Source organism: Schistocerca cancellata, chromosome 2, assembly GCF_023864275.1.
Source record: "Schistocerca cancellata isolate TAMUIC-IGC-003103 chromosome 2, iqSchCanc2.1, whole genome shotgun sequence".
Classification (NCBI taxonomy): domain Eukaryota; kingdom Metazoa; phylum Arthropoda; class Insecta; order Orthoptera; family Acrididae; genus Schistocerca; species Schistocerca cancellata.
The window spans coordinates 955,217,151-955,235,422 of NC_064627.1; the positions used below are offsets into that span (position 1 = coordinate 955,217,151).

Sequence of the window (18,272 nt, forward strand, 5' to 3'; positions counted from 1 at the left end):
GTAGGTTAATGATAAATCTTCGAATTATCTTAAAATTGCTTGCTCTTACAGGCATTACTCGTTTAATGTGCTATATAGGTCACATAGTCGCACCAATATTCAGCCGTTTCATAGACGTCTCGTTATTTACACAACCGTAGGAACTAAATCCCTGAGCCTATCACTGCTACTTCCTCGGCGAGAAACGCTTATTACAGAAAATTTAGACTAAACGAAGGTTCCACCGAGATTCGAACTCGGATCGCTGGATTCAGAGTCCAGAGTGCTAACCGTTACACCATGGAACCAGACAGGAGCATGGGACTCGTAAATACACTTAGCAGTACTCTGACATAATTCAGACACTTCCTACTTGCATTTTTTAACCTAATTGATACGATCGAGCATTATAAAACTTAATCTGGGCAATGTTTGCAGTTGCAGCCGATGGCTGCATTTCTGTGCGTCTATATGGCCGCGCTGAGTAGCTGTGTGTGGAAACGAAAGACAGGGACGGAGCTAAAGCAATCAGTACGAATAACAAAGTAAGCAGAGCCTCTGGTAGCTCAGTTGGTAGAGCGGTGGACTGTAGTGGAGGATTCACAGTTATCCATAGGTCGCTGGTTCAAATCCGGCCCAGAGGACTGTTTTTCTAATCTCACGAGCAAAGAGGCTCCAGAGCATGCCCACTCGGTCAGAACCTCCCTATGTTTTAAACCTATTTTAAAGGAAATTCATTTGCTCAGCTTGTAATAGCTAGTTGATAATCATGGGATTCTTAGCCTCCGTAGGTTAATGATAAATCTTCGAATTATCTTAAAATTGCTTGCTCTTACAGGCATTACTCGTTTAATGTGCTATATAGGTCACATAGTCGCACCAATATTCAGCCGTTTCATAGACGTCTCGTTATTTACACAAACGTAGGAACTAAATCCCTGAGCCTATCACTGCTACTTCCTCGGCGAGAAACGCTTATTACAGAAAATTTAGACTAAACGAAGGTTCCACCGAGATTCGAACTCGGATCGCTGGATTCAGAGTCCAGAGTGCTAACCGTTTCACCATGGAACCAGACAGGAGCATGGGACTCGTAAATACACTTAGCAGTACTCTGACATAATTCAGACACTTCCTACTTGCATTTTTTAACCTAATTGATACGATCGAGCATTATAAAACTTAATCTGGGCAATGTTTGCAGTTGCAGCCGATGGCTGCATTTCTGTGCGTCTATATGGCCGCGCTGAGTAGCTGTGTGTGGAAACGAAAGACAGGGACGGAGCTAAAGCAATCAGTACGAATAACAAAGTAAGCAGAGCCTCTGGTAGCTCAGTTGGTAGAGCGGTGGACTGTAGTGGAGGATTCACAGTTATCCATAGGTCGCTGGTTCAAATCCGGCCCAGAGGACTGTTTTTCTAATCTCACGAGCAAAGAGGCTCCAGAGCATGCCCACTCGGTCAGAACCTCCCTATGTTTTAAACCTATTTTAAAGGAAATTCATTTGCTCAGCTTGTAATAGCTAGTTGATAATCATGGGATTCTTAGCCTCCGTAGGTTAATGATAAATCTTCGAATTATCTTAAAATTGCTTTCTCTTACAGGCATTACTCGTTTAATGTGCTATATAGGTCACATAGTCGCACCAATATTCAGCCGTTTCATAGACGTCTCGTTATTTACACAAACGTAGGAACTAAATCCCTGAGCCTATCACTGCTACTTCCTCGGCGAGAAACGCTTATTACAGAAAATTTAGACTAAACGAAGGTTCCACCGAGATTCGAACTCGGATCGCTGGATTCAGAGTCCAGAGTGCTAACCGTTACACCATGGAACCAGACAGGAGCATGGGACTCGTAAATACACTTAGCAGTACTCTGACATAATTCAGACACTTCCTACTTGCATTTTTTAACCTAATTGATACGATCGAGCATTATAAAACTTAATCTGGGCAATGTTTGCAGTTGCAGCCGATGGCTGCATTTCTGTGCGTCTATATGGCCGCGCTGAGTAGCTGTGTGTGGAAACGAAAGACAGGGACGGAGCTAAAGCAATCAGTACGAATAACAAAGTAAGCAGAGCCTCTGGTAGCTCAGTTGGTAGAGCGGTGGACTGTAGTGGAGGATTCACAGTTATCCATAGGTCGCTGGTTCAAATCCGGCCCAGAGGACTGTTTTTCTAATCTCACGAGCAAAGAGGCTCCAGAGCATGCCCACTCGGTCAGAACCTCCCTATGTTTTAAACCTATTTTAAAGGAAATTCATTTGCTCAGCTTGTAATAGCTAGTTGATAATCATGGGATTCTTAGCCTCCGTAGGTTAATGATAAATCTTCGAATTATCTTAAAATTGCTTGCTCTTACAGGCATTACTCGTTTAATGTGCTATATAGGTCACATAGTCGCACCAATATTCAGCCGTTTCATAGGCGTCTCGTTATTTACACAAACGTAGGAACTAAATCCCTGAGCCTATCACTGCTACTTCCTCGGCGAGAAACGCTTATTACAGAAAATTTAGACTAAACGAAGGTTCCACCGAGATTCGAACTCGGATCGCTGGATTCAGAGTCCAGAGTGCTAACCGTTACACCATGGAACCAGACAGGAGCATGGGACTCGTAAATACACTTAGCAGTACTCTGACATAATTCAGACACTTCCTACTTGCATTTTTTAACCTAATTGATACGATCGAGCATTATAAAACTTAATCTGGGCAATGTTTGCAGTTGCAGCCGATGGCTGCATTTCTGTGCGTCTATATGGCCGCGCTGAGTAGCTGTGTGTGGAAACGAAAGACAGGGACGGAGCTAAAGCAATCAGTACGAATAACAAAGTAAGCAGAGCCTCTGGTAGCTCAGTTGGTAGAGCGGTGGACTGTAGTGGAGGATTCACAGTTATCCATAGGTCGCTGGTTCAAATCCGGCCCAGAGGACTGTTTTTCTAATCTCACGAGCAAAGAGGCTCCAGAGCATGCCCACTCGGTCAGAACCTCCCTATGTTTTAAACCTATTTTAAAGGAAATTCATTTGCTCAGCTTGTAATAGCTAGTTGATAATCATGGGATTCTTAGCCTCCGTAGGTTAATGATAATTCTTCGAATTATCTTAAAATTGCTTGCTCTTACAGGCATTACTCGTTTAATGTGCTATATAGGTCACATAGTCGCACCAATATTCAGCCATTTCATAGACGTCTCGTTATTTACACAAACGTAGGAACTAAATCCCTGAGCCTATCACTGCTACTTCCTCGGCGAGAAACGCTTATTACAGAAAATTTAGACTAAACGAAGGTTCCACCGAGATTCGAACTCGGATCGCTGGATTCAGAGTCCACAGTGCTAACCGTTACACCATGGAACCAGACAGGAGCATGGGACTCGTAAATACACTTAGCAGTACTCTGACATAATTCAGACACTTCCTACTTGCATTTTTTAACCTAATTGATACGATCGAGCATTATAAAACTTAATCTGGGCAATGTTTGCAGTTGCAGCCGATGGCTGCATTTCTGTGCGTCTATATGGCCGCGCTGAGTAGCTGTGTGTGGAAACGAAAGACAGGGACGGAGCTAAAGCAATCAGTACGAATAACAAAGTAAGCAGAGCCTCTGGTAGCTCAGTTGGTAGAGCGGTGGACTGTAGTGGAGGATTCACAGTTATCCATAGGTCGCTGGTTCAAATCCGGCCCAGAGGACTGTTTTTCTAATCTCACGAGCAAAGAGGCTCCAGAGCATGCCCACTCGGTCAGAACCTTCCTATGTTTTAAACCTATTTTAAAGGAAATTCATTTGCTCAGCTTGTAATAGCTAGTTGATAATCATGGGATTCTTAGCCTCCGTAGGTTAATGATAAATCTTCGAATTATCTTAAAATTGCTTGCTCTTACAGGCATTACTCGTTTAATGTGCTATATAGGTCACATAGTCGCACCAATATTCAGCCGTTTCATAGACGTCTCGTTATTTACACAAACGTAGGAACTAAATCCCTGAGCCTATCACTGCTACTTCCTCGGCGAGAAACGCTTATTACAGAAAATTTAGACTAAACGAAGGTTCCACCGAGATTCGAACTCGGATCGCTGGATTCAGAGTCCAGAGTGCTAACCGTTACACCATGGAACCAGACAGGAGCATGGGACTCGTAAATACACTTAGCAGTACTCTGACATAATTCAGACACTTCCTACTTGCATTTTTTAACCTAATTGATACGATCGAGCATTATAAAACTTAATCTGGGCAATGTTTGCAGTTGCAGCCGATGGCTGCATTTCTGTGCGTCTATATGGCCGCGCTGAGTAGCTGTGTGTGGAAACGAAAGACAGGGACGGAGCTAAAGCAATCAGTACGAATAACAAAGTAAGCAGAGCCTCTGGTAGCTCAGTTGGTAGAGCGGTGGACTGTAGTGGAGGATTCACAGTTATCCATAGGTCGCTGGTTCAAATCCGGCCCAGAGGACTGTTTTTCTAATCTCACGAGCAAAGAGGCTCCAGAGCATGCCCACTCGGTCAGAACCTCCCTATGTTTTAAACCTATTTTAAAGGAAATTCATTTGCTCAGCTTGTAATAGCTAGTTGATAATCATGGGATTCTTAGCCTCCGTAGGTTAATGATAAATCTTCGAATTATCTTAAAATTGCTTGCTCTTACAGGCATTACTCGTTTAATGTGCTATATAGGTCACATAGTCGCACCAATATTCAGCCGTTTCATAGACGTCTCGTTATTTACACAAACGTAGGAACTAAATCCCTGAGCCTATCACTGCTACTTCCTCGGCGAGAAACGCTTATTACAGAAAATTTAGACTAAACGAAGGTTCCACCGAGATTCGAACTCGGATCGCTGGATTCAGAGTCCAGAGTGCTAACCGTTACACCATGGAACCAGACAGGAGCATGGGACTCGTAAATACACTTAGCAGTACTCTGACATAATTCAGACACTTCCTACTTGCATTTTTTAACCTAATTGATACGATCGAGCATTATAAAACTTAATCTGGGCAATGTTTGCAGTTGCAGCCGATGGCTGCATTTCTGTGCGTCTATATGGCCGCGCTGAGTAGCTGTGTGTGGAAACGAAAGACAGGGACGGAGCTAAAGCAATCAGTACGAATAACAAAGTAAGCAGAGCCTCTGGTAGCTCAGTTGGTAGAGCGGTGGACTGTAGTGGAGGATTCACAGTTATCCATAGGTCGCTGGTTCAAATCCGGCCCAGAGGACTGTTTTTCTAATCTCACGAGCAAAGAGGCTCCAGAGCATGCCCACTCGGTCAGAACCTCCCTATGTTTTAAACCTATTTTAAAGGAAATTCATTTGCTCAGCTTGTAATAGCTAGTTGATAATCATGGGATTCTTAGCCTCCGTAGGTTAATGATAAATCTTCGAATTATCTTAAAATTGCTTGCTCTTACAGGCATTACTCGTTTAATGTGCTATATAGGTCACATAGTCGCACCAATATTCAGCCGTTTCATAGACGTCTCGTTATTTACACAAACGTAGGAACTAAATCCCTGAGCCTATCACTGCTACTTCCTCGGCGAGAAACGCTTATTACAGAAAATTTAGACTAAACGAAGGTTCCACCGAGATTCGAACTCGGATCGCTGGATTCAGAGTCCAGAGTGCTAACCGTTACACCATGGAACCAGACAGGAGCATGGGACTCGTAAATACACTTAGCAGTACTCTGACATAATTCAGACACTTCCTACTTGCATTTTTTAACCTAATTGATACGATCGAGCATTATAAAACCTAATCTGGGCAATGTTTGCAGTTGCAGCCGATGGCTGCATTTCTGTGCGTCTATATGGCCGCGCTGAGTAGCTGTGTGTGGAAACGAAAGACAGGGACGGAGCTAAAGCAATCAGTACGAATAACAAAGTAAGCAGAGCCTCTGGTAGCTCAGTTGGTAGAGCGGTGGACTGTAGTGGAGGATTCACAGTTATCCATAGGTCGCTGGTTCAAATCCGGCCCAGAGGACTGTTTTTCTAATCTCACGAGCAAAGAGGCTCCAGAGCATGCCCACTCGGTCAGAACCTCCCTATGTTTTAAACCTATTTTAAAGGAAATTCATTTGCTCAGCTTGTAATAGCTAGTTGATAATCATGGGATTCTTAGCCTCCGTAGGTTAATGATAATTCTTCGAATTATCTTAAAATTGCTTGCTCTTACAGGCATTACTCGTTTAATGTGCTATATAGGTCACATAGTCGCACCAATATTCAGCCGTTTCATAGACGTCTCGTTATTTACACAAACGTAGGAACTAAATCCCTGGGCCTATCACTGCTACTTCCTCGGCGAGAAACGCTTATTACAGAAAATTTAGACTAAACGAAGGTTCCACCGAGATTCGAACTCGGATCGCTGGATTCAGAGTCCAGAGTGCTAACCGTTACACCATGGAACCAGACAGGAGCATGGGACTCGTAAATACACTTAGCAGTACTCTGACATAATTCAGACACTTCCTACTTGCATTTTTTAACCTAATTGATACGATCGAGCATTATAAAACTTAATCTGGGCAATGTTTGCAGTTGCAGCCGATGGCTGCATTTCTGTGCGTCTATATGGCCGCGCTGAGTAGCTGTGTGTGGAAACGAAAGACAGGGACGGAGCTAAAGCAATCAGTACGAATAACAAAGTAAGCAGAGCCTCTGGTAGCTCAGTTGGTAGAGCGGTGGAATGTAGTGGAGGATTCACAGTTATCCATAGGTCGCTGGTTCAAATCCGGCCCAGAGGACTGTTTTTCTAATCTCACGAGCAAAGAGGCTCCAGAGCATGCCCACTCGGTCAGAACCTCCCTATGTTTTAAACCTATTTTAAAGGAAATTCATTTGCTCAGCTTGTAATAGCTAGTTGATAATCATGGGATTCTTAGCCTCCGTAGGTTAATGATAAATCTTCGAATTATCTTAAAATTGCTTGCTCTTACAGGCATTACTCGTTTAATGTGCTATATAGGTCACATAGTCGCACCAATATTCAGCCGTTTCATAGACGTCTCGTTATTTACACAAACGTAGGAACTAAATCCCTGAGCCTATCACTGCTACTTCCTCGGCGAGAAACGCTTATTACAGAAAATTTAGACTAAACGAAGGTTCCACCGAGATTCGAACTCGGATCGCTGGATTCAGAGTCCAGAGTGCTAACCGTTACACCATGGAACCAGACAGGAGCATGGGACTCGTAAATACACTTAGCAGTACTCTGACATAATTCAGACACTTCCTACTTGCATTTTTTAACCTAATTGATACGATCGAGCATTATAAAACTTAATCTGGGCAATGTTTGCAGTTGCAGCCGATGGCTGCATTTCTGTGCGTCTATATGGCCGCGCTGAGTAGCTGTGTGTGGAAACGAAAGACAGGGACGGAGCTAAAGCAATCAGTACGAATAACAAAGTAAGCAGAGCCTCTGGTAGCTCAGTTGGTAGAGCGGTGGACTGTAGTGGAGGATTCACAGTTATCCATAGGTCGCTGGTTCAAATCCGGCCCAGAGGACTGTTTTTCTAATCTCACGAGCAAAGAGGCTCCAGAGCATGCCCACTCGGTCAGAACCTCCCTATGTTTTAAACCTATTTTAAAGGAAATTCATTTGCTCAGCTTGTAATAGCTAGTTGATAATCATGGGATTCTTAGCCTCCGTAGGTTAATGATAAATCTTCGAATTATCTTAAAATTGCTTGCTCTTACAGGCATTACTCGTTTAATGTGCTATATAGGTCACATAGTCGCACCAATATTCAGCCGTTTCATAGACGTCTCGTTATTTACACAAACGTAGGAACTAAATCCCTGAGCCTATCACTGCTACTTCCTCGGCGAGAAACGCTTATTACAGAAAATTTAGACTAAACGAAGGTTCCACCGAGATTCGAACTCGGATCGCTGGATTCAGAGTCCAGAGTGCTAACCGTTACACCATGGAACCAGACAGGAGCATGGGACTCGTAAATACACTTAGCAGTACTCTGACATAATTCAGACACTTCCTACTTGCATTTTTTAACCTAATTGATACGATCGAGCATTATAAAACTTAATCTGGGCAATGTTTGCAGTTGCAGCCGATGGCTGCATTTCTGTGCGTCTATATGGCCGCGCTGAGTAGCTGTGTGTGGAAACGAAAGACAGGGACGGAGCTAAAGCAATCAGTACGAATAACAAAGTAAGCAGAGCCTCTGGTAGCTCAGTTGGTAGAGCGGTGGACTGTAGTGGAGGATTCACAGTTATCCATAGGTCGCTGGTTCAAATCCGGCCCAGAGGACTGTTTTTCTAATCTCACGAGCAAAGAGGCTCCAGAGCATGCCCACTCGGTCAGAACCTCCCTATGTTTTAAACCTATTTTAAAGGAAATTCATTTGCTCAGCTTGTAATAGCTAGTTGATAATCATGGGATTCTTAGCCTCCGTAGGTTAATGATAATTCTTCGAATTATCTTAAAATTGCTTGCTCTTACAGGCATTACTCGTTTAATGTGCTATATAGGTCACATAGTCGCACCAATATTCAGCCGTTTCATAGACGTCTCGTTATTTACACAAACGTAGGAACTAAATCCCTGAGCCTATCACTGCTACTTCCTCGGCGAGAAACGCTTATTACAGAAAATTTAGACTAAACGAAGGTTCCACCGAGATTCGAACTCGGATCGCTGGATTCAGAGTCCAGAGTGCTAACCGTTACACCATGGAACCAGACAGGAGCATGGGACTCGTAAATACACTTAGCAGTACTCTGACATAATTCAGACACTTCCTACTTGCATTTTTTAACCTAATTGATACGATCGAGCATTATAAAACTTAATCTGGGCAATGTTTGCAGTTGCAGCCGATGGCTGCATTTCTGTGCGTCTATATGGCCGCGCTGAGTAGCTGTGTGTGGAAACGAAAGACAGGGACGGAGCTAAAGCAATCAGTACGAATAACAAAGTAAGCAGAGCCTCTGGTAGCTCAGTTGGTAGAGCGGTGGACTGTAGTGGAGGATTCACAGTTATCCATAGGTCGCTGGTTCAAATCCGGCCCAGAGGACTGTTTTTCTAATCTCACGAGCAAAGAGGCTCCAGAGCATGCCCACTCGGTCAGAACCTCCCTATGTTTTAAACCTATTTTAAAGGAAATTCATTTGCTCAGCTTGTAATAGCTAGTTGATAATCATGGGATTCTTAGCCTCCGTAGGTTAATGATAAATCTTCGAATTATCTTAAAATTGCTTGCTCTTACAGGCATTACTCGTTTAATGTGCTATATAGGTCACATAGTCGCACCAATATTCAGCCGTTTCATAGACGTCTCGTTATTTACACAAACGTAGGAACTAAATCCCTGAGCCTATCACTGCTACTTCCTCGGCGAGAAACGCTTATTACAGAAAATTTAGACTAAACGAAGGTTCCACCGAGATTCGAACTCGGATCGCTGGATTCAGAGTCCAGAGTGCTAACCGTTACACCATGGAACCAGACAGGAGCATGGGACTCGTAAATACACTTAGCAGTACTCTGACATAATTCAGACACTTCCTACTTGCATTTTTTAACCTAATTGATACGATCGAGCATTATAAAACTTAATCTGGGCAATGTTTGCAGTTGCAGCCGATGGCTGCATTTCTGTGCGTCTATATGGCCGCGCTGAGTAGCTGTGTGTGGAAACGAAAGACAGGGACGGAGCTAAAGCAATCAGTACGAATAACAAAGTAAGCAGAGCCTCTGGTAGCTCAGTTGGTAGAGCGGTGGACTGTAGTGGAGGATTCACAGTTATCCATAGGTCGCTGGTTCAAATCCGGCCCAGAGGACTGTTTTTCTAATCTCACGAGCAAAGAGGCTCCAGAGCATGCCCACTCGGTCAGAACCTCCCTATGTTTTAAACCTATTTTAAAGGAAATTCATTTGCTCAGCTTGTAATAGCTAGTTGATAATCATGGGATTCTTAGCCTCCGTAGGTTAATGATAAATCTTCGAATTATCTTAAAATTGCTTGCTCTTACAGGCATTACTCGTTTAATGTGCTATATAGGTCACATAGTCGCACCAATATTCAGCCGTTTCATAGACGTCTCGTTATTTACACAAACGTAGGAACTAAATCCCTGAGCCTATCACTGCTACTTCCTCGGCGAGAAACGCTTATTACAGAAAATTTAGACTAAACGAAGGTTCCACCGAGATTCGAACTCGGATCGCTGGATTCAGAGTCCAGAGTGCTAACCGTTACACCATGGAACCAGACAGGAGCATGGGACTCGTAAATACACTTAGCAGTACTCTGACATAATTCAGACACTTCCTACTTGCATTTTTTAACCTAATTGATACGATCGAGCATTATAAAACTTAATCTGGGCAATGTTTGCAGTTGCAGCCGATGGCTGCATTTCTGTGCGTCTATATGGCCGCGCTGAGTAGCTGTGTGTGGAAACGAAAGACAGGGACGGAGCTAAAGCAATCAGTACGAATAACAAAGTAAGCAGAGCCTCTGGTAGCTCAGTTGGTAGAGCGGTGGACTGTAGTGGAGGATTCACAGTTATCCATAGGTCGCTGGTTCAAATCCGGCCCAGAGGACTGTTTTTCTAATCTCACGAGCAAAGAGGCTCCAGAGCATGCCCACTCGGTCAGAACCTCCCTATGTTTTAAACCTATTTTAAAGGAAATTCATTTGCTCAGCTTGTAATAGCTAGTTGATAATCATGGGATTCTTAGCCTCCGTAGGTTAATGATAATTCTTCGAATTATCTTAAAATTGCTTGCTCTTACAGGCATTACTCGTTTAATGTGCTATATAGGTCACATAGTCGCACCAATATTCAGCCGTTTCATAGACGTCTCGTTATTTACACAAACGTAGGAACTAAATCCCTGAGCCTATCACTGCTACTTCCTCGGCGAGAAACGCTTATTACAGAAAATTTAGACTAAACGAAGGTTCCACCGAGATTCGAACTCGGATCGCTGGATTCAGAGTCCAGAGTGCTAACCGTTACACCATGGAACCAGACAGGAGCATGGGACTCGTAAATACACTTAGCAGTACTCTGACATAATTCAGACACTTCCTACTTGCATTTTTTAACCTAATTGATACGATCGAGCATTATAAAACTTAATCTGGGCAATGTTTGCAGTTGCAGCCGATGGCTGCATTTCTGTGCGTCTATATGGCCGCGCTGAGTAGCTGTGTGTGGAAACGAAAGACAGGGACGGAGCTAAAGCAATCAGTACGAATAACAAAGTAAGCAGAGCCTCTGGTAGCTCAGTTGGTAGAGCGGTGGACTGTAGTGGAGGATTCACAGTTATCCATAGGTCGCTGGTTCAAATCCGGCCCAGAGGACTGTTTTTCTAATCTCACGAGCAAAGAGGCTCCAGAGCATGCCCACTCGGTCAGAACCTCCCTATGTTTTAAACCTATTTTAAAGGAAATTCATTTGCTCAGCTTGTAATAGCTAGTTGATAATCATGGGATTCTTAGCCTCCGTAGGTTAATGATAAATCTTCGAATTATCTTAAAATTGCTTGCTCTTACAGGCATTACTCGTTTAATGTGCTATATAGGTCACATAGTCGCACCAATATTCAGCCGTTTCATAGACGTCTCGTTATTTACACAAACGTAGGAACTAAATCCCTGAGCCTATCACTGCTACTTCCTCGGCGAGAAACGCTTATTACAGAAAATTTAGACTAAACGAAGGTTCCACCGAGATTCGAACTCGGATCGCTGGATTCAGAGTCCAGAGTGCTAACCGTTACACCATGGAACCAGACAGGAGCATGGGACTCGTAAATACACTTAGCAGTACTCTGACATAATTCAGACACTTCCTACTTGCATTTTTTAACCTAATTGATACGATCGAGCATTATAAAACTTAATCTGGGCAATGTTTGCAGTTGCAGCCGATGGCTGCATTTCTGTGCGTCTATATGGCCGCGCTGAGTAGCTGTGTGTGGAAACGAAAGACAGGGACGGAGCTAAAGCAATCAGTACGAATAACAAAGTAAGCAGAGCCTCTGGTAGCTCAGTTGGTAGAGCGGTGGACTGTAGTGGAGGATTCACAGTTATCCATAGGTCGCTGGTTCAAATCCGGCCCAGAGGACTGTTTTTCTAATCTCACGAGCAAAGAGGCTCCAGAGCATGCCCACTCGGTCAGAACCTCCCTATGTTTTAAACCTATTTTAAAGGAAATTCATTTGCTCAGCTTGTAATAGCTAGTTGATAATCATGGGATTCTTAGCCTCCGTAGGTTAATGATAATTCTTCGAATTATCTTAAAATTGCTTGCTCTTACAGGCATTACTCGTTTAATGTGCTATATAGGTCACATAGTCGCACCAATATTCAGCCGTTTCATAGACGTCTCGTTATTTACACAAACGTAGGAACTAAATCCCTGAGCCTATCACTGCTACTTCCTCGGCGAGAAACGCTTATTACAGAAAATTTAGACTAAACGAAGGTTCCACCGAGATTCGAACTCGGATCGCTGGATTCAGAGTCCAGAGTGCTAACCGTTACACCATGGAACCAGACAGGAGCATGGGACTCGTAAATACACTTAGCAGTACTCTGACATAATTCAGACACTTCCTACTTGCATTTTTTAACCTAATTGATACGATCGAGCATTATAAAACTTAATCTGGGCAATGTTTGCAGTTGCAGCCGATGGCTGCATTTCTGTGCGTCTATATGGCCGCGCTGAGTAGCTGTGTGTGGAAACGAAAGACAGGGACGGAGCTAAAGCAATCAGTACGAATAACAAAGTAAGCAGAGCCTCTGGTAGCTCAGTTGGTAGAGCGGTGGACTGTAGTGGAGGATTCACAGTTATCCATAGGTCGCTCTTCAAATCCGGCCCAGAGGACTGTTTTTCTAATCTCACGAGCAAAGAGGCTCCAGAGCATGCCCACTCGGTCAGAACCTCCCTATGTTTTAAACCTATTTTAAAGGAAATTCATTTGCTCAGCTTGTAATAGCTAGTTGATAATCATGGGATTCTTAGCCTCCGTAGGTTAATGATAAATCTTCGAATTATCTTAAAATTGCTTGCTCTTACAGGCATTACTCGTTTAATGTGCTATATAGGTCACATAGTCGCACCAATATTCAGCCGTTTCATAGACGTCTCGTTATTTACACAAACGTAGGAACTAAATCCCTGAGCCTATCACTGCTACTTCCTCGGCGAGAAACGCTTATTACAGAAAATTTAGACTAAACGAAGGTTCCACCGAGATTCGAACTCGGATCGCTGGATTCAGAGTCCAGAGTGCTAACCGTTACACCATGGAACCAGACAGGAGCATGGGACTCGTAAATACACTTAGCAGTACTCTGACATAATTCAGACACTTCCTACTTGCATTTTTTAACCTAATTGATACGATCGAGCATTATAAAACTTAATCTGGGCAATGTTTGCAGTTGCAGCCGATGGCTGCATTTCTGTGCGTCTATATGGCCGCGCTGAGTAGCTGTGTGTGGAAACGAAAGACAGGGACGGAGCTAAAGCAATCAGTACGAATAACAAAGTAAGCAGAGCCTCTGGTAGCTCAGTTGGTAGAGCGGTGGACTGTAGTGGAGGATTCACAGTTATCCATAGGTCGCTGGTTCAAATCCGGCCCAGAGGACTGTTTTTCTAATCTCACGAGCAAAGAGGCTCCAGAGCATGCCCACTCGGTCAGAACCTCCCTATGTTTTAAACCTATTTTAAAGGAAATTCATTTGCTCAGCTTGTAATAGCTAGTTGATAATCATGGGATTCTTAGCCTCCGTAGGTTAATGATAATTCTTCGAATTATCTTAAAATTGCTTGCTCTTACAGGCATTACTCGTTTAATGTGCTATATAGGTCACATAGTCGCACCAATATTCAGCCGTTTCATAGACGTCTCGTTATTTACACAAACGTAGGAACTAAATCCCTGAGCCTATCACTGCTACTTCCTCGGCGAGAAACGCTTATTACAGAAAATTTAGACTAAACGAAGGTTCCACCGAGATTCGAACTCGGATCGCTGGATTCAGAGTCCAGAGTGCTAACCGTTACACCATGGAACCAGACAGGAGCATGGGACTCGTAAATACACTTAGCAGTACTCTGACATAATTCAGACACTTCCTACTTGCATTTTTTAACCTAATTGATACGATCGAGCATTATAAAACTTAATCTGGGCAATGTTTGCAGTTGCAGCCGATGGCTGCATTTCTGTGCGTCTATATGGCCGCGCTGAGTAGCTGTGTGTGGAAACGAAAGACAGGGACGGAGCTAAAGCAATCAGTACGAATAACAAAGTAAGCAGAGCCTCTGGTAGCTCAGTTGGTAGAGCGGTGGACTGTAGTGGAGGATTCACAGTTATCCATAGGTCGCTGGTTCAAATCCGGCCCAGAGGACTGTTTTTCTAATCTCACGAGCAAAGAGGCTCCAGAGCATGCCCACTCGGTCAGAACCTCCCTATGTTTTAAACCTATTTTAAAGGAAATTCATTTGCTCAGCTTGTAATAGCTAGTTGATAATCATGGGATTCTTAGCCTCCGTAGGTTAATGATAATTCTTCGAATTATCTTAAAATTGCTTGCTCTTACAGGCATTACTCGTTTAATGTGCTATATAGGTCACATAGTCGCACCAATATTCAGCCGTTTCATAGACGTCTCGTTATTTACACAAACGTAGGAACTAAATCCCTGAGCCTATCACTGCTACTTCCTCGGCGAGAAACGCTTATTACAGAAAATTTAGACTAAACGAAGGTTCCACCGAGATTCGAACTCGGATCGCTGGATTCAGAGTCCAGAGTGCTAACCGTTACACCATGGAACCAGACAGGAGCATGGGACTCGTAAATACACTTAGCAGTACTCTGACATAATTCAGACACTTCCTACTTGCATTTTTTAACCTAATTGATACGATCGAGCATTATAAAACTTAATCTGGGCAATGTTTGCAGTTGCAGCCGATGGCTGCATTTCTGTGCGTCTATATGGCCGCGCTGAGTAGCTGTGTGTGGAAACGAAAGACAGGGACGGAGCTAAAGCAATCAGTACGAATAAGAAAGTAAGCAGAGCCTCAGGTAGCTCAGTTGGTAGAGCGGTGGACTGTAGTGGAGGATTCACAGTTATCCATAGGTCGCTGGTTCAAATCCGGCCCAGAGGACTGTTTTTCTAATCTCACGAGCAAAGAGGCTCCAGAGCATGCCCACTCGGTCAGAACCTCCCTATGTTTTAAACCTATTTTAAAGGAAATTCATTTGCTCAGCTTGTAATAGCTAGTTGATAATCATGGGATTCTTAGCCTCCGTAGGTTAATGATAAATCTTCGAATTATCTTAAAATTGCTTGCTCTTACAGGCATTACTCGTTTAATGTGCTATATAGGTCACATAGTCGCACCAATATTCAGCCGTTTCATAGACGTCTCGTTATTTACACAAACGTAGGAACTAAATCCCTGAGCCTATCACTGCTACTTCCTCGGCGAGAAACGCTTATTACAGAAAATTTAGACTAAACGAAGGTTCCACCGAGATTCGAACTCGGATCGCTGGATTCAGAGTCCAGAGTGCTAACCGTTACACCATGGAACCAGACAGGAGCATGGGACTCGTAAATACACTTAGCAGTACTCTGACATAATTCAGACACTTCCTACTTGCATTTTTTAACCTAATTGATACGATCGAGCATTATAAAACTTAATCTGGGCAATGTTTGCAGTTGCAGCCGATGGCTGCATTTCTGTGCGTCTATATGGCCGCGCTGAGTAGCTGTGTGTGGAAACGAAAGACAGGGACGGAGCTAAAGCAATCAGTACGAATAACAAAGTAAGCAGAGCCTCTGGTAGCTCAGTTGGTAGAGCGGTGGACTGTAGTGGAGGATTCACAGTTATCCATAGGTCGCTGGTTCAAATCCGGCCCAGAGGACTGTTTTTCTAATCTCACGAGCAAAGAGGCTCCAGAGCATGCCCACTCGGTCAGAACCTCCCTATGTTTTAAACCTATTTTAAAGGAAATTCATTTGCTCAGCTTGTAATAGCTAGTTGATAATCATGGGATTCTTAGCCTCCGTAGGTTAATGATAAATCTTCGAATTATCTTAAAATTGCTTGCTCTTACAGGCATTACTCGTTTAATGTGCTATATAGGTCACATAGTCGCACCAATATTCAGCCGTTTCATAGACGTCTCGTTATTTACACAAACGTAGGAACTAAATCCCTGAGCCTATCACTGCTACTTCCTCGGCGAGAAACGCTTATTACAGAAAATTTAGACTAAACGAAGGTTCCACCGAGATTCGAACGCGGATCGCTGGATTCAGAGTCCAGAGTGCTAACCGTTACACCATGGAACCAGACAGGAGCATGGGACTCGTAAATACACTTAGCAGTACTCTGACATAATTCAGACACTTCCTACTTGCATTTTTTAACCTAATTGATACGATCGAGCATTATAAAACTTAATCTGGGCAATGTTTGCAGTTGCAGCCGATGGCTGCATTTCTGTGCGTCTATATGGCCGCGCTGAGTAGCTGTGTGTGGAAACGAAAGACAGGGACGGAGCTAAAGCAATCAGTACGAATAACAAAGTAAGCAGAGCCTCTGGTAGCTCAGTTGGTAGAGCGGTGGACTGTAGTGGAGGATTCACAGTTATCCATAGGTCGCTGGTTCAAATCCGGCCCAGAGGACTGTTTTTCTAATCTCACGAGCAAAGAGGCTCCAGAGCATGCCCACTCGGTCAGAACCTCCCTATGTTTTAAACCTATTTTAAAGGAAATTCATTTGCTCAGCTTGTAATAGCTAGTTGATAATCATGGGATTCTTAGCCTCCGTAGGTTAATGATAAATCTTCGAATTATCTTAAAATTGCTTGCTCTTACAGGCATTACTCGTTTAATGTGCTATATAGGTCACATAGTCGCACCAATATTCAGCCGTTTCATAGACGTCTCGTTATTTACACAAACGTAGGAACTAAATCCCTGAGCCTATCACTGCTACTTCCTCGGCGAGAAACGCTTATTACAGAAAATTTAGACTAAACGAAGGTTCCACCGAGATTCGAACTCGGATCGCTGGATTCAGAGTCCAGAGTGCTAACCGTTACACCATGGAACCAGACAGGAGCATGGGACTCGTAAATACACTTAGCAGTACTCTGACATAATTCAGACACTTCCTACTTGCATTTTTTAACCTAATTGATACGATCGAGCATTATAAAACTTAATCTGGGCAATGTTTGCAGTTGCAGCCGATGGCTGCATTTCTGTGCGTCTATATGGCCGCGCTGAGTAGCTGTGTGTGGAAACGAAAGACAGGGACGGAGCTAAAGCAATCAGTACGAATAACAAAGTAAGCAGAGCCTCTGGTAGCTCAGTTGGTAGAGCGGTGGACTGTAGTGGAGGATTCACAGTTATCCATAGGTCGCTGGTTCAAATCCGGCCCAGAGGACTGTTTTTCTAATCTCACGAGCAAAGAGGCTCCAGAGCATGCCCACTCGGTCAGAACCTCCCTATGTTTTAAACCTATTTTAAAGGAAATTCATTTGCTCAGCTTGTAATAGCTAGTTGATAATCATGGGATTCTTAGCCTCCGTAGGTTAATGATAATTCTTCGAATTATCTTAAAATTGCTTGCTCTTACAGGCATTACTCGTTTAATGTGCTATATAGGTCACATAGTCGCACCAATATTCAGCCGTTTCATAGACGTCTCGTTATTTACACAAACGTAGGAACTAAATCCCTGAGCCTATCACTGCTACTTCCTCGGCGAGAAACGCTTATTACAGAAAATTTAGACTAAACGAAGGTTCCACCGAGATTCGAACTCGGATCGCTGGATTCAGAGTCCAGAGTGCTAACCGTTACACCATGGAACCAGACAGGAGCATGGGACTCGTAAATACACTTAGCAGTACTCTGACATAATTCAGACACTTCCTACTTGCATTTTTTAACCTAATTGATACGATCGAGCATTATAAAACTTAATCTGGGCAATGTTTGCAGTTGCAGCCGATGGCTGCATTTCTGTGCGTCTATATGGCCGCGCTGAGTAGCTGTGTGTGGAAACGAAAGACAGGGACGGAGCTAAAGCAATCAGTACGAATAACAAAGTAAGCAGAGCCTCTGGTAGCTCAGTTGGTAGAGCGGTGGACTGTAGTGGAGGATTCACAGTTATCCATAGGTCGCTGTTCAAATCCGGCCCAGAGGACTGTTTTTCTAATCTCACGAGCAAAGAGGCTCC

The 18,272-nt window shown here is 43.5% G+C and overlaps 47 non-coding genes across 47 annotated transcripts; 23 read left to right on the top strand and 24 right to left on the bottom strand.

The window, feature by feature from the left end:
* Nucleotides 1-215: 215 nt before the first annotated feature.
* On the bottom strand, nt 216-287 carry Trnaq-cug (transfer RNA glutamine (anticodon CUG)). The gene has a single exon. It is a non-coding gene; the product is annotated as a tRNA-Gln (tRNA).
* Nucleotides 288-534: 247 nt separating this feature from the next.
* On the top strand, nt 535-623 carry Trnay-gua (transfer RNA tyrosine (anticodon GUA)). The gene is given in 2 exon segments: nt 535-571; nt 588-623. It is a non-coding gene; the product is annotated as a tRNA-Tyr (tRNA).
* Nucleotides 624-981: 358 nt separating this feature from the next.
* Trnaq-cug (transfer RNA glutamine (anticodon CUG)) lies at nt 982-1,053 on the bottom strand. The gene has a single exon. It is a non-coding gene; the product is annotated as a tRNA-Gln (tRNA).
* Nucleotides 1,054-1,300: 247 nt separating this feature from the next.
* Nucleotides 1,301-1,389, top strand: Trnay-gua (transfer RNA tyrosine (anticodon GUA)). Its single transcript is given in 2 exon segments — nt 1,301-1,337; nt 1,354-1,389. It is a non-coding gene; the product is annotated as a tRNA-Tyr (tRNA).
* Nucleotides 1,390-1,747: 358 nt separating this feature from the next.
* Nucleotides 1,748-1,819, bottom strand: Trnaq-cug (transfer RNA glutamine (anticodon CUG)). Its single transcript has one exon. It is a non-coding gene; the product is annotated as a tRNA-Gln (tRNA).
* A 247-nt stretch (nt 1,820-2,066) lies between these two features.
* Nucleotides 2,067-2,155, top strand: Trnay-gua (transfer RNA tyrosine (anticodon GUA)). Its single transcript is given in 2 exon segments — nt 2,067-2,103; nt 2,120-2,155. It is a non-coding gene; the product is annotated as a tRNA-Tyr (tRNA).
* Nucleotides 2,156-2,513: 358 nt separating this feature from the next.
* On the bottom strand, nt 2,514-2,585 carry Trnaq-cug (transfer RNA glutamine (anticodon CUG)). The gene has a single exon. It is a non-coding gene; the product is annotated as a tRNA-Gln (tRNA).
* A 247-nt stretch (nt 2,586-2,832) lies between these two features.
* Trnay-gua (transfer RNA tyrosine (anticodon GUA)) lies at nt 2,833-2,921 on the top strand. The gene is given in 2 exon segments: nt 2,833-2,869; nt 2,886-2,921. It is a non-coding gene; the product is annotated as a tRNA-Tyr (tRNA).
* Nucleotides 2,922-3,279: 358 nt separating this feature from the next.
* On the bottom strand, nt 3,280-3,351 carry Trnaq-cug (transfer RNA glutamine (anticodon CUG)). Its single transcript has one exon. It is a non-coding gene; the product is annotated as a tRNA-Gln (tRNA).
* Nucleotides 3,352-3,598: 247 nt separating this feature from the next.
* On the top strand, nt 3,599-3,687 carry Trnay-gua (transfer RNA tyrosine (anticodon GUA)). Its single transcript is given in 2 exon segments — nt 3,599-3,635; nt 3,652-3,687. It is a non-coding gene; the product is annotated as a tRNA-Tyr (tRNA).
* A 358-nt stretch (nt 3,688-4,045) lies between these two features.
* Nucleotides 4,046-4,117, bottom strand: Trnaq-cug (transfer RNA glutamine (anticodon CUG)). The gene has a single exon. It is a non-coding gene; the product is annotated as a tRNA-Gln (tRNA).
* Nucleotides 4,118-4,364: 247 nt separating this feature from the next.
* Trnay-gua (transfer RNA tyrosine (anticodon GUA)) lies at nt 4,365-4,453 on the top strand. The gene is given in 2 exon segments: nt 4,365-4,401; nt 4,418-4,453. It is a non-coding gene; the product is annotated as a tRNA-Tyr (tRNA).
* A 358-nt stretch (nt 4,454-4,811) lies between these two features.
* Nucleotides 4,812-4,883, bottom strand: Trnaq-cug (transfer RNA glutamine (anticodon CUG)). The gene has a single exon. It is a non-coding gene; the product is annotated as a tRNA-Gln (tRNA).
* A 247-nt stretch (nt 4,884-5,130) lies between these two features.
* Trnay-gua (transfer RNA tyrosine (anticodon GUA)) lies at nt 5,131-5,219 on the top strand. Its single transcript is given in 2 exon segments — nt 5,131-5,167; nt 5,184-5,219. It is a non-coding gene; the product is annotated as a tRNA-Tyr (tRNA).
* Nucleotides 5,220-5,577: 358 nt separating this feature from the next.
* On the bottom strand, nt 5,578-5,649 carry Trnaq-cug (transfer RNA glutamine (anticodon CUG)). Its single transcript has one exon. It is a non-coding gene; the product is annotated as a tRNA-Gln (tRNA).
* A 247-nt stretch (nt 5,650-5,896) lies between these two features.
* On the top strand, nt 5,897-5,985 carry Trnay-gua (transfer RNA tyrosine (anticodon GUA)). The gene is given in 2 exon segments: nt 5,897-5,933; nt 5,950-5,985. It is a non-coding gene; the product is annotated as a tRNA-Tyr (tRNA).
* A 358-nt stretch (nt 5,986-6,343) lies between these two features.
* On the bottom strand, nt 6,344-6,415 carry Trnaq-cug (transfer RNA glutamine (anticodon CUG)). The gene has a single exon. It is a non-coding gene; the product is annotated as a tRNA-Gln (tRNA).
* A 247-nt stretch (nt 6,416-6,662) lies between these two features.
* Nucleotides 6,663-6,751, top strand: Trnay-gua (transfer RNA tyrosine (anticodon GUA)). The gene is given in 2 exon segments: nt 6,663-6,699; nt 6,716-6,751. It is a non-coding gene; the product is annotated as a tRNA-Tyr (tRNA).
* A 358-nt stretch (nt 6,752-7,109) lies between these two features.
* Nucleotides 7,110-7,181, bottom strand: Trnaq-cug (transfer RNA glutamine (anticodon CUG)). Its single transcript has one exon. It is a non-coding gene; the product is annotated as a tRNA-Gln (tRNA).
* Nucleotides 7,182-7,428: 247 nt separating this feature from the next.
* On the top strand, nt 7,429-7,517 carry Trnay-gua (transfer RNA tyrosine (anticodon GUA)). The gene is given in 2 exon segments: nt 7,429-7,465; nt 7,482-7,517. It is a non-coding gene; the product is annotated as a tRNA-Tyr (tRNA).
* Nucleotides 7,518-7,875: 358 nt separating this feature from the next.
* Trnaq-cug (transfer RNA glutamine (anticodon CUG)) lies at nt 7,876-7,947 on the bottom strand. Its single transcript has one exon. It is a non-coding gene; the product is annotated as a tRNA-Gln (tRNA).
* Nucleotides 7,948-8,194: 247 nt separating this feature from the next.
* On the top strand, nt 8,195-8,283 carry Trnay-gua (transfer RNA tyrosine (anticodon GUA)). The gene is given in 2 exon segments: nt 8,195-8,231; nt 8,248-8,283. It is a non-coding gene; the product is annotated as a tRNA-Tyr (tRNA).
* Nucleotides 8,284-8,641: 358 nt separating this feature from the next.
* On the bottom strand, nt 8,642-8,713 carry Trnaq-cug (transfer RNA glutamine (anticodon CUG)). The gene has a single exon. It is a non-coding gene; the product is annotated as a tRNA-Gln (tRNA).
* A 247-nt stretch (nt 8,714-8,960) lies between these two features.
* Nucleotides 8,961-9,049, top strand: Trnay-gua (transfer RNA tyrosine (anticodon GUA)). The gene is given in 2 exon segments: nt 8,961-8,997; nt 9,014-9,049. It is a non-coding gene; the product is annotated as a tRNA-Tyr (tRNA).
* Nucleotides 9,050-9,407: 358 nt separating this feature from the next.
* Trnaq-cug (transfer RNA glutamine (anticodon CUG)) lies at nt 9,408-9,479 on the bottom strand. Its single transcript has one exon. It is a non-coding gene; the product is annotated as a tRNA-Gln (tRNA).
* Nucleotides 9,480-9,726: 247 nt separating this feature from the next.
* Nucleotides 9,727-9,815, top strand: Trnay-gua (transfer RNA tyrosine (anticodon GUA)). Its single transcript is given in 2 exon segments — nt 9,727-9,763; nt 9,780-9,815. It is a non-coding gene; the product is annotated as a tRNA-Tyr (tRNA).
* Nucleotides 9,816-10,173: 358 nt separating this feature from the next.
* On the bottom strand, nt 10,174-10,245 carry Trnaq-cug (transfer RNA glutamine (anticodon CUG)). Its single transcript has one exon. It is a non-coding gene; the product is annotated as a tRNA-Gln (tRNA).
* A 247-nt stretch (nt 10,246-10,492) lies between these two features.
* On the top strand, nt 10,493-10,581 carry Trnay-gua (transfer RNA tyrosine (anticodon GUA)). Its single transcript is given in 2 exon segments — nt 10,493-10,529; nt 10,546-10,581. It is a non-coding gene; the product is annotated as a tRNA-Tyr (tRNA).
* A 358-nt stretch (nt 10,582-10,939) lies between these two features.
* Nucleotides 10,940-11,011, bottom strand: Trnaq-cug (transfer RNA glutamine (anticodon CUG)). Its single transcript has one exon. It is a non-coding gene; the product is annotated as a tRNA-Gln (tRNA).
* A 247-nt stretch (nt 11,012-11,258) lies between these two features.
* Nucleotides 11,259-11,347, top strand: Trnay-gua (transfer RNA tyrosine (anticodon GUA)). Its single transcript is given in 2 exon segments — nt 11,259-11,295; nt 11,312-11,347. It is a non-coding gene; the product is annotated as a tRNA-Tyr (tRNA).
* Nucleotides 11,348-11,705: 358 nt separating this feature from the next.
* Nucleotides 11,706-11,777, bottom strand: Trnaq-cug (transfer RNA glutamine (anticodon CUG)). Its single transcript has one exon. It is a non-coding gene; the product is annotated as a tRNA-Gln (tRNA).
* Nucleotides 11,778-12,024: 247 nt separating this feature from the next.
* Nucleotides 12,025-12,113, top strand: Trnay-gua (transfer RNA tyrosine (anticodon GUA)). The gene is given in 2 exon segments: nt 12,025-12,061; nt 12,078-12,113. It is a non-coding gene; the product is annotated as a tRNA-Tyr (tRNA).
* Nucleotides 12,114-12,471: 358 nt separating this feature from the next.
* On the bottom strand, nt 12,472-12,543 carry Trnaq-cug (transfer RNA glutamine (anticodon CUG)). The gene has a single exon. It is a non-coding gene; the product is annotated as a tRNA-Gln (tRNA).
* A 693-nt stretch (nt 12,544-13,236) lies between these two features.
* On the bottom strand, nt 13,237-13,308 carry Trnaq-cug (transfer RNA glutamine (anticodon CUG)). The gene has a single exon. It is a non-coding gene; the product is annotated as a tRNA-Gln (tRNA).
* Nucleotides 13,309-13,555: 247 nt separating this feature from the next.
* Nucleotides 13,556-13,644, top strand: Trnay-gua (transfer RNA tyrosine (anticodon GUA)). Its single transcript is given in 2 exon segments — nt 13,556-13,592; nt 13,609-13,644. It is a non-coding gene; the product is annotated as a tRNA-Tyr (tRNA).
* A 358-nt stretch (nt 13,645-14,002) lies between these two features.
* Trnaq-cug (transfer RNA glutamine (anticodon CUG)) lies at nt 14,003-14,074 on the bottom strand. Its single transcript has one exon. It is a non-coding gene; the product is annotated as a tRNA-Gln (tRNA).
* A 247-nt stretch (nt 14,075-14,321) lies between these two features.
* Nucleotides 14,322-14,410, top strand: Trnay-gua (transfer RNA tyrosine (anticodon GUA)). The gene is given in 2 exon segments: nt 14,322-14,358; nt 14,375-14,410. It is a non-coding gene; the product is annotated as a tRNA-Tyr (tRNA).
* Nucleotides 14,411-14,768: 358 nt separating this feature from the next.
* Nucleotides 14,769-14,840, bottom strand: Trnaq-cug (transfer RNA glutamine (anticodon CUG)). The gene has a single exon. It is a non-coding gene; the product is annotated as a tRNA-Gln (tRNA).
* A 247-nt stretch (nt 14,841-15,087) lies between these two features.
* Nucleotides 15,088-15,176, top strand: Trnay-gua (transfer RNA tyrosine (anticodon GUA)). Its single transcript is given in 2 exon segments — nt 15,088-15,124; nt 15,141-15,176. It is a non-coding gene; the product is annotated as a tRNA-Tyr (tRNA).
* Nucleotides 15,177-15,534: 358 nt separating this feature from the next.
* Trnaq-cug (transfer RNA glutamine (anticodon CUG)) lies at nt 15,535-15,606 on the bottom strand. Its single transcript has one exon. It is a non-coding gene; the product is annotated as a tRNA-Gln (tRNA).
* A 247-nt stretch (nt 15,607-15,853) lies between these two features.
* Trnay-gua (transfer RNA tyrosine (anticodon GUA)) lies at nt 15,854-15,942 on the top strand. The gene is given in 2 exon segments: nt 15,854-15,890; nt 15,907-15,942. It is a non-coding gene; the product is annotated as a tRNA-Tyr (tRNA).
* A 358-nt stretch (nt 15,943-16,300) lies between these two features.
* Trnaq-cug (transfer RNA glutamine (anticodon CUG)) lies at nt 16,301-16,372 on the bottom strand. The gene has a single exon. It is a non-coding gene; the product is annotated as a tRNA-Gln (tRNA).
* Nucleotides 16,373-16,619: 247 nt separating this feature from the next.
* Nucleotides 16,620-16,708, top strand: Trnay-gua (transfer RNA tyrosine (anticodon GUA)). Its single transcript is given in 2 exon segments — nt 16,620-16,656; nt 16,673-16,708. It is a non-coding gene; the product is annotated as a tRNA-Tyr (tRNA).
* Nucleotides 16,709-17,066: 358 nt separating this feature from the next.
* Trnaq-cug (transfer RNA glutamine (anticodon CUG)) lies at nt 17,067-17,138 on the bottom strand. The gene has a single exon. It is a non-coding gene; the product is annotated as a tRNA-Gln (tRNA).
* A 247-nt stretch (nt 17,139-17,385) lies between these two features.
* Nucleotides 17,386-17,474, top strand: Trnay-gua (transfer RNA tyrosine (anticodon GUA)). The gene is given in 2 exon segments: nt 17,386-17,422; nt 17,439-17,474. It is a non-coding gene; the product is annotated as a tRNA-Tyr (tRNA).
* Nucleotides 17,475-17,832: 358 nt separating this feature from the next.
* Trnaq-cug (transfer RNA glutamine (anticodon CUG)) lies at nt 17,833-17,904 on the bottom strand. Its single transcript has one exon. It is a non-coding gene; the product is annotated as a tRNA-Gln (tRNA).
* A 247-nt stretch (nt 17,905-18,151) lies between these two features.
* Nucleotides 18,152-18,239, top strand: Trnay-gua (transfer RNA tyrosine (anticodon GUA)). Its single transcript is given in 2 exon segments — nt 18,152-18,188; nt 18,205-18,239. It is a non-coding gene; the product is annotated as a tRNA-Tyr (tRNA).
* The last annotated feature ends 33 nt before the right edge of the window (nt 18,240-18,272 follow it).